We start from the raw sequence: 13,328 nt of genomic DNA, 5'->3' as shown, positions 1-13,328 counted from the left end.
TATTGCTCCACGTGTTCATTTTATTTTTCTTAAAAAAAGAAGGGTTAGTTTTACTAATTTAGTAAGGTCTCTTCCTTACTAAGGGTTATCAACTTCGCCACGTGACATCCAAAAAGGTGATCAAATGCCACGTGTGTGTGGCGAACAAAATTCCATGAACTTTTAAAAGAAATTTTCAATACAAAAAAAATTAAAGTTCATCTTAAACTTTGATTTGAGATTTCATAATCTCCCATTTTCAAAACCATGGACCTAAATTTCTTATTTTTAAAATTGATTTTTTTCTCTTTTTAGATCCAAATCTTTTCCAATCAAAATTGTAAAGGCCATGGAATTAGATTATCAATGAGGGAGCCACGTGGCCTAACGACCCTTAGTAATTTGTAGTCTTAACGTGTTAGTCGAGATAACCTAAGTTCTCATTGAAAAATTTGTTGAGTCATAAATTCAAAAATGCAAGAAATTCCTAAGATTCCAAGAAAAAAAAGTAGAAAAAAAAAAAAAAAGAATTTTTGTGTTGGATCTGATCAATTATTCTATGATTATCTAAAATGCCATGATCTTAATTGATATATACATGAGATATGCATGCTTTGATTTCGAATTGGATATTTTGGTATTTTTGATCAATATTTATTTGATATCCATATGTTGATGGTTCAATGATCTGATTTGGCCCATGAGCCCCTTAGTTTAAAAAAGGCCTCGAGTACACCCCACCCTATTTTGCACACACCACATGCACGTTTACTATTTTGCGCACTTACACGTCCTATATAGCCAACGTGACACTAGTGTGTGGCCCGGTCTCTTCGGAGATGCGACGTCATTCATGAAAACCACAACTCTAGTCACGTACCTTAGAGTATATCGAACTGGGGCATCAATACCGTTTGATCAGGTGATTCTGAGAGGTATATTGATGCATCTAGGCTGGAGCGACCTGAGCTTTTGACCTATTGTAAGCCACACAGTCACATGTCCCGATTGCCAACGTAGTACTAGTACATGGTCGGTCCCCTCGTGGGATGCCAAACCATTTATGAAAGCTACAACTCTTAACTCGTACCCATAAGTATGTAAAAGATAATTTAAGTATATCAATTGCACTTCTTGGTCAAAACCGGTGCCTAAGTAAGATCTTGCCCCGCTGTACCCTACTGTACGAGGGGGATAGACTACGTCTATTCTAGACGAGAGGTATTTAAGTGGGCCCTTGCTCAGCATTGTGCGCCACCTCTCAACTGGAGATCAAACTGGCTGTTTTTGACTTCAGAAAAGTGAGTTGAGGTTTTAGATCATCACCTATACGGTATATTAAACCAAGTCACCACGTATCGAGAGGTATATAGGTGTGCTTGGGCAAGGGTGGCCAGATAAAAATGCATTGCACGTAGTAAGCCTAGAGTCTAGAAACATTCCCTGTAGGTCACGACTCGAACTTATCGTGGGTGTTCCCGGGTTATTTATTGAATGGAACCTTTTGATTGGTGAATGTATGCGAATGATGTGAAGAATGAGATCAGAGTGTATGATTGTCCTCAAGGATCAAAAGTGTTGTTTTTGAAAATTAAAATGGGTACACCGACCCAATAAAAAATCCATCTCTTGCAAATGACCCAGCCCAACTCGATCCAACAATCCTGATGGACCGGGCCATTTAAATCGAAATAGAAATCAAATTTTCAAAGAAGAAAAATAGTTTACAAAGGGAAAGTATTTTCCAGAAAAAAATATTTTCCAAAAGAAGTGTTTTCCAGAAAAAGTGTTATTCTCTAGAAAACATGTTTTCTAAGAAAAAACGTTTACCAACAAATATTTTCCATAAGAACAGATTTTTCAAGAGAAAATGCTTTCCAAATAAAAAATTATTTTTCAGAGAAAAAATATTTTTCAAAAGAAAAGAAAATGAAGGAAAAATGATTTACAAAAGATCTATTTTTGCATGGAAAATTTTTGAAATATGTTTTTTTACCAAAAATCTATTTTTTGCATGGACCTTGTAAAATTATCAAAATATGTTTTTCTAAAAAGAAAATGATTGCAAAAAATAATCAGAATTGGGAAAATCATTATTCAATAAAAACATTATTTTTAAGAGTGCAATAAAATTATTTTCCTTCTGAATAATCATTGAATGGATGAATTGTTTAATGGATTGGTGCACAAAATTCAATAAAATCTCAGGGTTCATTTAAAATGTTATCAAGGGGGTGACAGTGAGTTAAATTCACCTTCAAAGAGGTTTTAAAGGTTATCATTGTATCTAAGTTCAATCGTCCATCGTCTAGCTAGGGTTGTAAATCCGGTCAGTTAAAGTAAACGTCAATATCAAGTCAATAGTCAGAAATGACCTCAAAATTTCTCAACATCATCCAGTTGTTCTTTGAAGATCATAGTGCTTCAATCCTACCAGTTGTAAGCAATATCTCAGTCCTCAGTCCTAATCAAACTCGTGTGGGTACTTGTCTTGAGTTTTCATGAGTCATTTGGGTTAGCTCGAGTCCTTTTTTCCAGCAATGTCACGTCTTCCTTAGATTGAGTCTACTCTTTCCTATTGAGTCAAGTTAGTTCGTCGAGTCTATAGAGGTGTCTATCGCCCCTTCTGAATTTGATTGGATAAAGGAAATTTTTGAATACCTCGAGTGCATTAACGAATTAAGTACTAATCTGACTTCAAGGATAGATTTTTCTCCTGAGCAAGAAGATAAGAGTCGGGCTCAAGAAAGCAAAGGTCATTGACCTCGGAATAGAAATAAATTCCTAAAGAGATTCAAATATAAACCATCTTATCTCTAGAGGAACACAAGGGGATAATGAATTTTCTCAGAAATTTCAAAAGACTTGTTCGCGTGGGCCTATGAGGATATGTTAGGTGCAAGCTTGGGTGTTGTCTTACACGGATTAAATATTGAATTGATAAAATGATATCAAAGAAGATCTTACCAAATGTATCAATGCTAGACTTCTCAACATGGTAGAGCTCCCAGAATAGATTACCATTATTAGATTAATGAAACAGTTGAAGCGGTATTGATCTCTAATAATGGGTCGTACATCTAAGCTTAGGTTATCGTTTTGCGTTCAAAGTTCGAGATTCGACATCACATTATCTCTCTACCGTCCTCAGATTAATAAAAAGGTTGAAGCAGCCAATAAAATATCTCAAAACAATCATCAGGGAAATGTGTCAATCACACCAGGCTTAATTAGAGAAGTTACCATTCACACTAGGGGTACATCATACTTCAATACAGTCTTCCACTGGAGCTATTCCCTAATTTCTAGTGCATGATATGAAAGCAATCTTACCAGTTGAAATGTAAATCTCGTATCTCAAGACCTTCAAGGAAAGTCAATTGTCAGAAGCAGATTGGGTTCGTCAACGGTATGAAGAATTAAGTTTGATCGAAGAAAAATGACTAAGAGCTTTGTATCACATGCAAGCTTATCAAAGAAGAGTTGCCCATGCGTTTGACAAAAAGATCAAGGCCCGTCACTTACAAGTCAGGGATGTAGTACTCAAAGAGAATCGAGCACCTATCTTTGACCCTAGAGGGAAGTTCAAACCAAATTGGGGAGGTCCGTTCATCGTCAAGGAAATATTACCAGGAAAAGCTGTCAGACTTCAAGATCATGATGGAATCGAATTACCAGAACCAACCAACCTTGACCAAATCAAACGGTACTACATTTAAGGAGGTCATCTTTGGCCGAATCAATCCTCATATTATCCAGTTACCCAGTCCAACATATCCTTTCTCAAACCCTTTGCAGCCTTTTCAAAAAGAAAAATTATGCCTTCTCCTTTCTCAGCCCGATCACCTAACCTAGGGGAGGGAAGCTCTAAACTACGTTTTGGTCTAATCCCAAAATGTTGGGGTACGTAGGCAACCTCATCTTCTCATCACAAATGCCACATGACATCATCCCCTCTCTCCTCCCAAAAAACCAATTTAAAAAACTCTTACACAACCCACTCTCCTAAATCTACACACTTCACCTCATCAACCAACCTAACACTCATTCTTTAAACAACCCTCTTACACCCCTACTCCTCCCATCAACCATCACTTATCTCATTTCACCAAACACTCTACCCAAATGGATTTGGGTAGGATCCAACCCATTCAGATCTAAATCTTACCCATTTTTACTCATTACATATTTACCCTCCATTTCACTTTAAATTTCACACATTTCACTCCTAAAATCTATGCCTTACCCCTTCTCTCACATTTTAACCCCATTATACCCCCAAACCTCCTCCCAACTTCTATAAATACCTCTCCCCTCACTCCAAAAAGATTACACCAAGTCTCTCTAGAAAAAAAAAATCTACTCTATCTACTCTTCCCCACTATTCTCTCATAACATATTCTAAAAAAGGAAAGTTTCACTCTCAACTCACTAAGGACTCAAGAGAATTCAAAGAAGAAGAAGAAAAGAATATCAAAAGTACAAGGTGGGTTTGAAGCACACCCCTCCTCTCTCTAATCCTCTCCTTCTCCCTCTTCTAATATCCCCTTCTCACTTTTTTACTTTAAGTGGATGAACTTCAAGGCTTAGATCTACAAGGATCATCTCCATCAATGAGATGATCCTATGATTGGGCCGAAATTAAATCCCTACTTAGGGAACAAATGCACCCACATGTCACCTTTTTTTATTATTTATTTTAAAATCAAAATGATCGAGTAATTTGATATTACCGCTACTTGGCAGGAAGAAAAGGGTGCCTAACACCTTTCCCCTTCTCCAACCGAGCCGCTTGCCCGAGAACCTCTAGATTGGATTAATTCCCTATCCGTTGCGAGTCATTAACGCCAAAAATGGCAAATTTTTGAAAAGTATGCACCGGGTGACCATTCACACCCATTTACAATTTGAATGGTGGCGACTCCAAATTTAGGTAGATGTGGCCGTCGTAATGACGAAAACCACGTATCTACACTCGTCTGCCGGGGTTTGAAATCTTCTTTGGCATGGAATAGCCTGAAAAGGAAATAAGCACAAAAGTTAAAGAGAAGAAAGTTGAAGACTGACAGCTCGATCTGGATTCCCTCAATATTGATCAGCTAGTCATTGAAGATCACAGTGTTTTAGTGTTGTCAGTTGAGAAAGGGATCCCAAATCCTCAGTCTGTTATCAAACCCGCTGTTGGGTGTCTCTCAAACTATCATGCAATTTGTCATGTGTTGCATGTCAAGGCTGGGTCTGTCGGTCCCTTAGTCCTGTTCAGCCTGACATGCCTTTTGAGTCATTTATTTCTGTTAAGTCAAGTAAGTTAGTTATTTCTGCTGAGTCTGTTATTTCTAGTGAGTCTGTTTTTCCTACTGAGTCAAGTAAGTCTGTCAAGTCTGCAATGAGTCCTGTTACCCCATCTCTTTTTGATAAAATGAAAGAAATTTTTGATTACCCCGAGCGCAATAATAATTTGACTAATAATCTAGCTTCAGAGGAAGAATCTTCTGACGAAGAACCTCCCCCTGAAATAATTAAATTACTTGATCAAGAAGAGGAACGTCAGGCTCAACCTCTAATAGAGGAAGTAGAGGTTATCAACCTCGGAACAAAAGAAAGTCCTCAAGAAATTCGGATAGGGGTCACTTTATCTCCCGATGAACGCAAATGGATAGTAGACTTACTCAGAAAGTTCAAAAATGTGTTCGCATGGTCTTACGAGGATATGCTAGGGGTAAGCACATATATTGTTCAACATTGGATTCCGTTATATCCTGATGCTCGACCAATCAAACAAAAACTTCGACGTATGAAGCCAGAATGGACTCTGAAAATTAAAGAAGAAGTTACGAAGCAGATTAACGCTGGATTTTTGAAAGTAGTAGAATACCCTGAGTGGATTGCTAATGTCATCCCAGTGCCAAAAAAGGATGGAAAAGTTAGAATGTGTGGATTTCAGAGACCTAAACAAAACAAGCCCAAAGGATAGTTTTCCTTTACCACACATAGATGTTCTAGTGGACAGTACAGCAGGACACGCTTTGTTGTCCTTCATGGATGGTTTTTCGGGGTACAATCAGATAAAGATGAATCCTCGAGATATGCAAAAAATGTCGTTCATCACACAGTGGGGAACCTTTTGCTACAAGGTTATGCCTTTTGGTTTGAAGAACGCTGGAGCCACCTATCAAAGAGCAACCACGACTTTCCTACATGACATGGTACACAAGGAAGTCGAAGTCTATGTAAATGATATGATAGTCAAATCTAAGGAACGACTGGGGCACGTTGTTGCGTTAAAAAAGTTTCTCACAAGGATTCAAAAGTACCAACTCCGCCTTAACCCGCAGAAATGCGTATTTGGAGTAACTTCTGGAAAATTATTGGGATTTGTGGTCAGTCAGAGAGGGATCGAAGTAGACCCTGTGAAGATTAAAGTCATCCAAGAGATGTCGCTGCCCAAGACTAAAAAGCAGATTCGAGGTTTTCTGGACAGAATCCAGTATGTTAGCAGATTCATCGCTCAACTCACCAACGTCTGTGAACCTATTTTTAAGTTTCTTAAGAAGAATGAACCAACAGTTTGGAATGAGCAATGTCAAAAGACTTTCGACCAAGTCAAGGAGTATCTCTTAAACCCACCTATTTTGGTTCCACCTACACCGGGTGAACCACTTCTTCTTTATCTGTCAGTCACAGAAGAAGCTATGGGATGCATGCTTGCACAGTATGACAAAGATACTTGCAAAGAGAGGGCTATATACTACATCAGTAAAATGATGTTAGAGTATGAACGAAGGTATTCGGCCCTCGAAAAAACTTGCTTAGCACTGGTATGGGCTACTCAGAGACTCCGGCATTATATGCTATCTCATTCAATTATCCTCTTATCTCGGATGGATCATCTCAAGTATCTTTTTCGAGAAGTCGGTGTTGACAGGGAGAACCGCGCGATGGTTATTGTTGCTATCAGAGTTTTACATCACGCATGTTACATAGAAATCTATCAAGGGGAGAGCTGTAGCAGAATACTTGGCAGATCACCCTGTAGTAGAAGGAATAAGGCCTGTCGATCAATTCCCAGCTGAGAACATCTTGCAGGTTAAAGATGAACAGCAGAACCAAACATGGCAGTTGTACTTTGATGGAGCTGCCAATCAAAATGGGTATGGAATAGGGGCAGTCCTGTTTTCTCCGAAAGGATGCCACATTCCTATCGCTATTAAATTAGCTTTTTTGAACACTAATTACACAGCTGAATACGAGGCATGCATCGCGGGGCTTAAAGTTGCTTTGAACCTAAGCATTACAGAAATTGAAGTTTTTGGGGATTCAGCCTTGGTCATATATCAGTCATTGGAAGAATGGAAGACTAAGGATGAAAATTTGAAACCTTATCATGAGTATTTGTTAAATTTAGTCAGTAAGTTTAAAGCTATCCTGTTCCAACACTTGTCAAGGGAGGATAACAGATTTGCTGACTCCTTAGCAACTTTATCTTCAATGATCAATTTGTCCCCCGGCATAGAATTGAGGCCGATCACTGTTGAAGTCAAAGACAAATCCGCATACTGCCATCAGATCAATATTGCTACTCGACTACCCGATGGAAAGCCATGGTACACAGATATAAAGAGAGTGTTGGAAAAACAAGAATTCCCGGAAGAAGCATCGAGAAAGGAACGACAAACCCTACTAAGATTAACATCTTAATTCATCCTGTGTGCAGGAAGTTTATACAAAAGGTCTTATGATGGGATTCATTTGTCGTGTGTTGATGAAGACCAAGCTAACAGATAATGGTTGAACTACATTCAAGAGAATGTGGCCCTCACATGAGTGGGAAAATGTTAGCTAAGAAAATTATGAGACAATGATACTACTGGCCCACGATGGAAATAGATTGTCATCACATGGTCAAAACCTATCATAAGTGCCAAATACATGCGAGAACCTTATACATGTGCCACCATCTCAATTAGTGGGTCTGACTTCACTATGGCCATTCTCAGTCTGGGGAATTGACATTATTGGTAAAATATCGCCTAAGGCATCAAACGGGTATGAATACATTCTAGTTGCCATCGATTATTTTACTAAATAGGTCGAAACTACCTTTTATGCTGTCCTCACTGCGTCTCGAGTTGCAAAGTTTATCCAAACAAACATCATCAGTCGATACGGGGTACCCTCGGAACTGATCTTTGATAACGGGTCGCACTTTAAAGTTGAGGTTATTAAATTGTGTTCAAAGTTCAAAATCTTACACCATAAATCATCTCCTTACCGTCCTCAGACTAATGGAGCAGTCGAAGCAGCTAATAGGAATCTCAAGACTATCATCAGAAAAATGTGTCAATCACATCGAGATTGGTCAAAAAAACTGCCATTTGCATTATGGGCATATCGAACTTCAATTCGATCCTCTACTGGAGCTACTCCCTACTCCTTAGTGTATGGCATGGAAGCATTCTTGCCAATTGAAATGGAAATTCCGTCTCTCAGGGTCTTGCTGCAAAGTCAGTTGTCAGAAGCAGATTGAGTTCGTCAACGGTACGAAGAATTAAGTTTGATCGAAGAAAAATGACTAAGAACTTAATATCACGTGCAAGCTTATCAAAGAAGAGTTGCCTATGCGTTTGACAAAAGGATCAAGGCCCGTCACTTACAAATCGGAGATTTAGTACTTAAAGAGAATCGGGCACCTATCTTTGACCCTAGAGGGAAGTTCAAACCAAATTGGGGAGGTCCGTTCATCGTCAATGAAATATTACTAGGAAAAGCTGTCAAGCTTCAAGATCATGATGGAATCGAATTACCAGAACCAACCAACCTTGACCAAATCAAATGGTACTACATTTAAGGAGGCCATCTTTGGCCGAATCAATTCTCCTATTACCCAGTTCAATATCTCCTTTCTCAGCCCTTTGCAGCTTTTTTTTTTTTTTTTAAAAAAAAACCTTTTTATTCATCACCCCGATCACCTAACCTAGGGGAGGGAAAAATTTGAACTACGTTTTGGTCTTATCCCAAAAATCTGGGGTACGTAGGCAACCTGAGAAGTTACTTCAGGCCCGACCACATCTAAATAAAAGAATAGATTCCCCGACAAAGAAAAAATCTAAAAAAATAAATTTTAGAAAAAGAAATGTCATCCAAAATGGGGAAGAAAATTCAAGAAAAAAATTTAAATGAAATGCCACACAAGGGGCATTTGGGTTTTTGAGCCTCAAAATTCCTTTCTTTTTATACCCAGTCCTCAGCTTACCTATAAAAGTCCTCCTAAGTACCGTACGAAAAGTCAAGGAAGATAGCGAAGCATGATCAGACAATAACTCTAGAAGTTTAGAGGAGAAGAAAAAGATAAAAAATGATAAAGCCTGCTAAGTTGAAAACCCGAAAATGGCGACTTAGGCAAAAATTAAGATAAACTCACAAGGTTGAAAATCTGAAATGATAACTTTGACAACAATTAGAGCCAAAAAAAAAAAAAAAGCTCGTTAGATCTAAAATCTGAAAAGGCGATCTAAGCAAAAGCTAGAGCAAGCTTGATAGATTGAAAACCTGAAAAGGCGATCTAGGCAAAAGTTAGAGCAACAAAGAAAAACAGAAGAAAATCCCAAACTGAGAGCAGTCCGAGCTAAAACATCAGAAGTCCGAATAATCAAGTTCAATACTTAACTTAAACTAGACATAGACTCAGAAGCCACAAGTATCTTGTCTACGTTCGATCTGAAAATGTTTACTTCCCCAAGTGAATCAAGAGAGAAAGGAATGAATTCTATGATGAATCTCAAAAGAAAATAATTTTCTTCTCTTGAGCCTAACTCAAACCTTCAATAAAATTAATCAAAATTAAAAGTTGAGTCTTTATTACACTTGTGGTAATCAAATATTTCAAACCTTCATACAAGGGGCATTTTCTTTCTTCTTTAATATAACTTTTTCTACTTATACTAGGGGTATTTTTTTTTTTAATTTTTGCATGATGTGTTCAATTATCTTCAATGCCATGTTCATTGTCAAACTAGGGGCATTTTGTTTTTAAGCAATGTTAATCCTAAAAAATAATGAGAACCTCAAACTTAAGGTTACCCTCTTGATAATAGTTTTTCGAAAAACTCTTGAAGTTCAAAAGAAATTAAAACTCAGGTTTTAAATTCATAAAAATTTTGGATAAAACTTTGAGGTTCAAACAAAAACATTTTGGATCTCACATTTGGTTTTGCCTAGAGATTAACTCATAACCCTCTCACTTAAAGTAGGAGATAGGGCATTCATTCTTTCTCAGATCTATTCATTCCCAGATTCGATCACTCTTTTCCAGATTCATTTTCAATCGTTTATTTCTCAGATTTATTTCTTCATTCTCAGTTTTACTCAGTCAGTTACCACCGAGGGTCTTCTTGGAATTATGCTCAGATACCGCCGAGGATTTTCTCAGAATTATGCTCAGATGCCATCGAGGATTTTCTCGAAATTATGCTCAGATGCCGTCGAGGGTTTTCTCGGAACTATGCTCAGATGTCGTCGAGGGCTTTCTCGAAATTATGCTCAGATACTGCCAAGGGTTTTCTCAAAACTATGCTCAGATACCGTCGAAGGTTTTCTCAGAACTATGCTTAGATGTCGCCGAGGGCTTTCTCAGAATCATGCTTAGTTACTGCCGAGGGTTTTCTTGAAATTATGCTCAGATGCCGCTGAGGGTTTTCTCGAAACTATGCTTAGATGCCGCCGAGAGTTTTCTCAGAATTATGCTCAATTACCGTCGAGGGTTTTCTCAGAGATATGCTCAGATGCAGCTGAGGGTCTACAGATGCCCCTCTTTGGCAGAGGGTTGAACCAAACTAGATAGCAAATCTATTTTGGTAGATAGTGCGATATCCGAATGCCAAAGCTAGTGACAGTTCATTTTACAGTTTGATTTAGCGATTCGTCGAGGTGTTCAAACTGTAAAATGAACTGTCACTAGCTTTGGCATTCGGATATCGCACTATCTACCAAAATAGATTTGCTATCTAGTTGGTTCAACCCTCTGCCAAAGAGGGGCATCTGTAGACACCCCATTTTTGCACTCGCCTGATTAATCAACTCATCAACCCGATCGCAATGATTCCCAATGATGGATGTTTATTCCATTGCTTTATTTTGTTATCAAAAATCCGGATGAGGTATCTCGAACTGACAAAACAGTAGAAACCACGTTACGCTAGGAAAATATAACCCCAGAAGCTTAGAAATCATCATTTTTCTGACAAAAAGAAGCTTCACGATAAAAATCATTAAAAAAGTACCACATTATCAAAATACCCCTAATCTTAAAATATCCCCAGAGCCTACATTACGCTTAGGAAAATCCTTTCGAACACATAAAACAACAAGTCGAAACCAAATAAATCATTTCGCCAATTTTCATAGAATTTAATAAAATTACGAAAATGTCCCTCATAAAGTTTATGACCATTTCACACAAAAAATTTTATAAATGACACAAACCAATATTTCCATTGAATTCCTTACGAGAAATTGATTTTAAAACATCTTAGAACATTAAAAACAGACTTAAAACGCCAAAAATCCTCTCCGGGGGTAAAACGATAATTTCACAATTTTTATAATTAAAATTTTCGAAATTATAAATAATACATTAAATAATTAAAGTGAAACATTAATAAAATTAATTTAAAATTTTGAACTAAAAAAATCAATCAATCAGGCTCTCAGGCAAAATTGTTGAGGGTTCGCAAGATATTTCTTTAAGGACCCCTCCATTTGGGGGTCCAAAGAATTAAAAATATAATAGAGAGGGGTTCTCCAAAAAATTAAAGTCAATCAAGTAAAACTAAAGTCAAGATATTAAAGTCAATCAAATAAGACTAAAGTCAAAATTAAAGTCAATTAAGTAAGACTAAAGTCAAGATATTAAAGTCAATCAATTAAGACTAAAGTCAAAATCTTAAACTCAATCACATATGACCAAAAGTCAAAATCCTAATAGAGTTCCAATTAAATAATAACTCTATTAAATAGAGTTCTAACTAAAATATAACTCTACGTAAAATAATTCTAATTAAAATACAACTCTACTTAAAACAATTCTAACTAAAATACAACTCTAACTAAAAGAATTCTAATTAAATACTAATTCTATCTAAATCAACCCTTAAAAAAATTTATAAATAAGGGTCCTCACACCTTATTTTCGTATCAAATCATAAACCCTAAGAGAAGTAGGTTAAAAAGTCCCTCTAGCCTCCAAAAAAAAACCTAGTTTTGAAGCCCCAACTCCTTACCTAACACCCATACTTCTATTTTAGCTTGAAAAACACTTAGAAGCCCTTCAAAAATACCTCAAAATCTATAAACAAATCCGAAGAATCCAGATCTAAGGAAGGGATACCTCGTCTCGGAGATCAGAAATCAGATCCGGAGACAGACCGAAGCAAGGAATATTGTAGAAAGAGTTACTCTGTCAGATCTGAGGGAACGAGAACATTGTCTTCGAAAAGGTATAGATTTCTTAACTTTTTATTATTACTTAGGTCTTTTAGCGATGTAGGTTATTTGGGAATTAGTAGAGACTGGCGTTTGCCAGGCGGGGTTGGTGCCTAACACCTTCCAACCCCGTAACGTAATCCCCGGACCCTTTTTTCTTTCGTAGATTAGTGATATTTGCCTTTTTTTTAGTCAATTTGATTCCTAGACCGTAATAACTAGGTGGCGACTCCCAAATCTCAAAGGTCAAAAACGGATCCGCGCACCCCGCGGATCGAGGGCGCTTTCACACGTTCCCACTCTAGTATATTTATCTCTCAGCGTAAATATGTCCTTGATTTGTTTCATGACTCCGGTCAGGTTGATTCTCATCCAGTTGATACTCCTATTGAGCAGAATCACAGGTTGGCTGATTCTGAGGGGGGAGTGTTTGTCAGATATTGGCCAGTATCAGCGTTTTGTGGGAAAATTGATCTACTTATCTATGACTCGCCCCGACATTGCCTATGCTGTTAGTGTCGTAAGTCAGTTTATGCACTCGCCTCGAACATCTCATCTTACTGTTGTTTATCGCATTCTTAGATATCTTAAGGGATGTCCTGGTCGAGGTATTTTGTTTAGTAATCATGGTTATCTTAGCATTGAGGCATGGACAGATGTAGATTATGCTGGGTCAATGACTGATATGCGATCTACTTCGGGGTACTGTACTAAAGTTGGTGGCAACTTGGTAATTTGACGTAGTAAGAAGTAGGATGTCGTCTCTCGGTCCAATGCTGAATCAAAATACAAAGCTATGTCACTTGGAGTGTGTGAGTTGTTGTGGGTCAAGATCTTACTCACTGACTTGAGTCTTCCTGTAACAACCC

This window comes from Akebia trifoliata, chromosome 2, assembly GCF_017979445.1.
Source record: "Akebia trifoliata isolate Shusen 1 chromosome 2, ASM1797944v1, whole genome shotgun sequence".
Lineage (NCBI taxonomy): Eukaryota > Viridiplantae > Streptophyta > Magnoliopsida > Ranunculales > Lardizabalaceae > Akebia > Akebia trifoliata.
The sequence above is the reverse complement of the archived record's forward strand: the minus strand, read 5'-3'. Positions refer to the sequence as shown.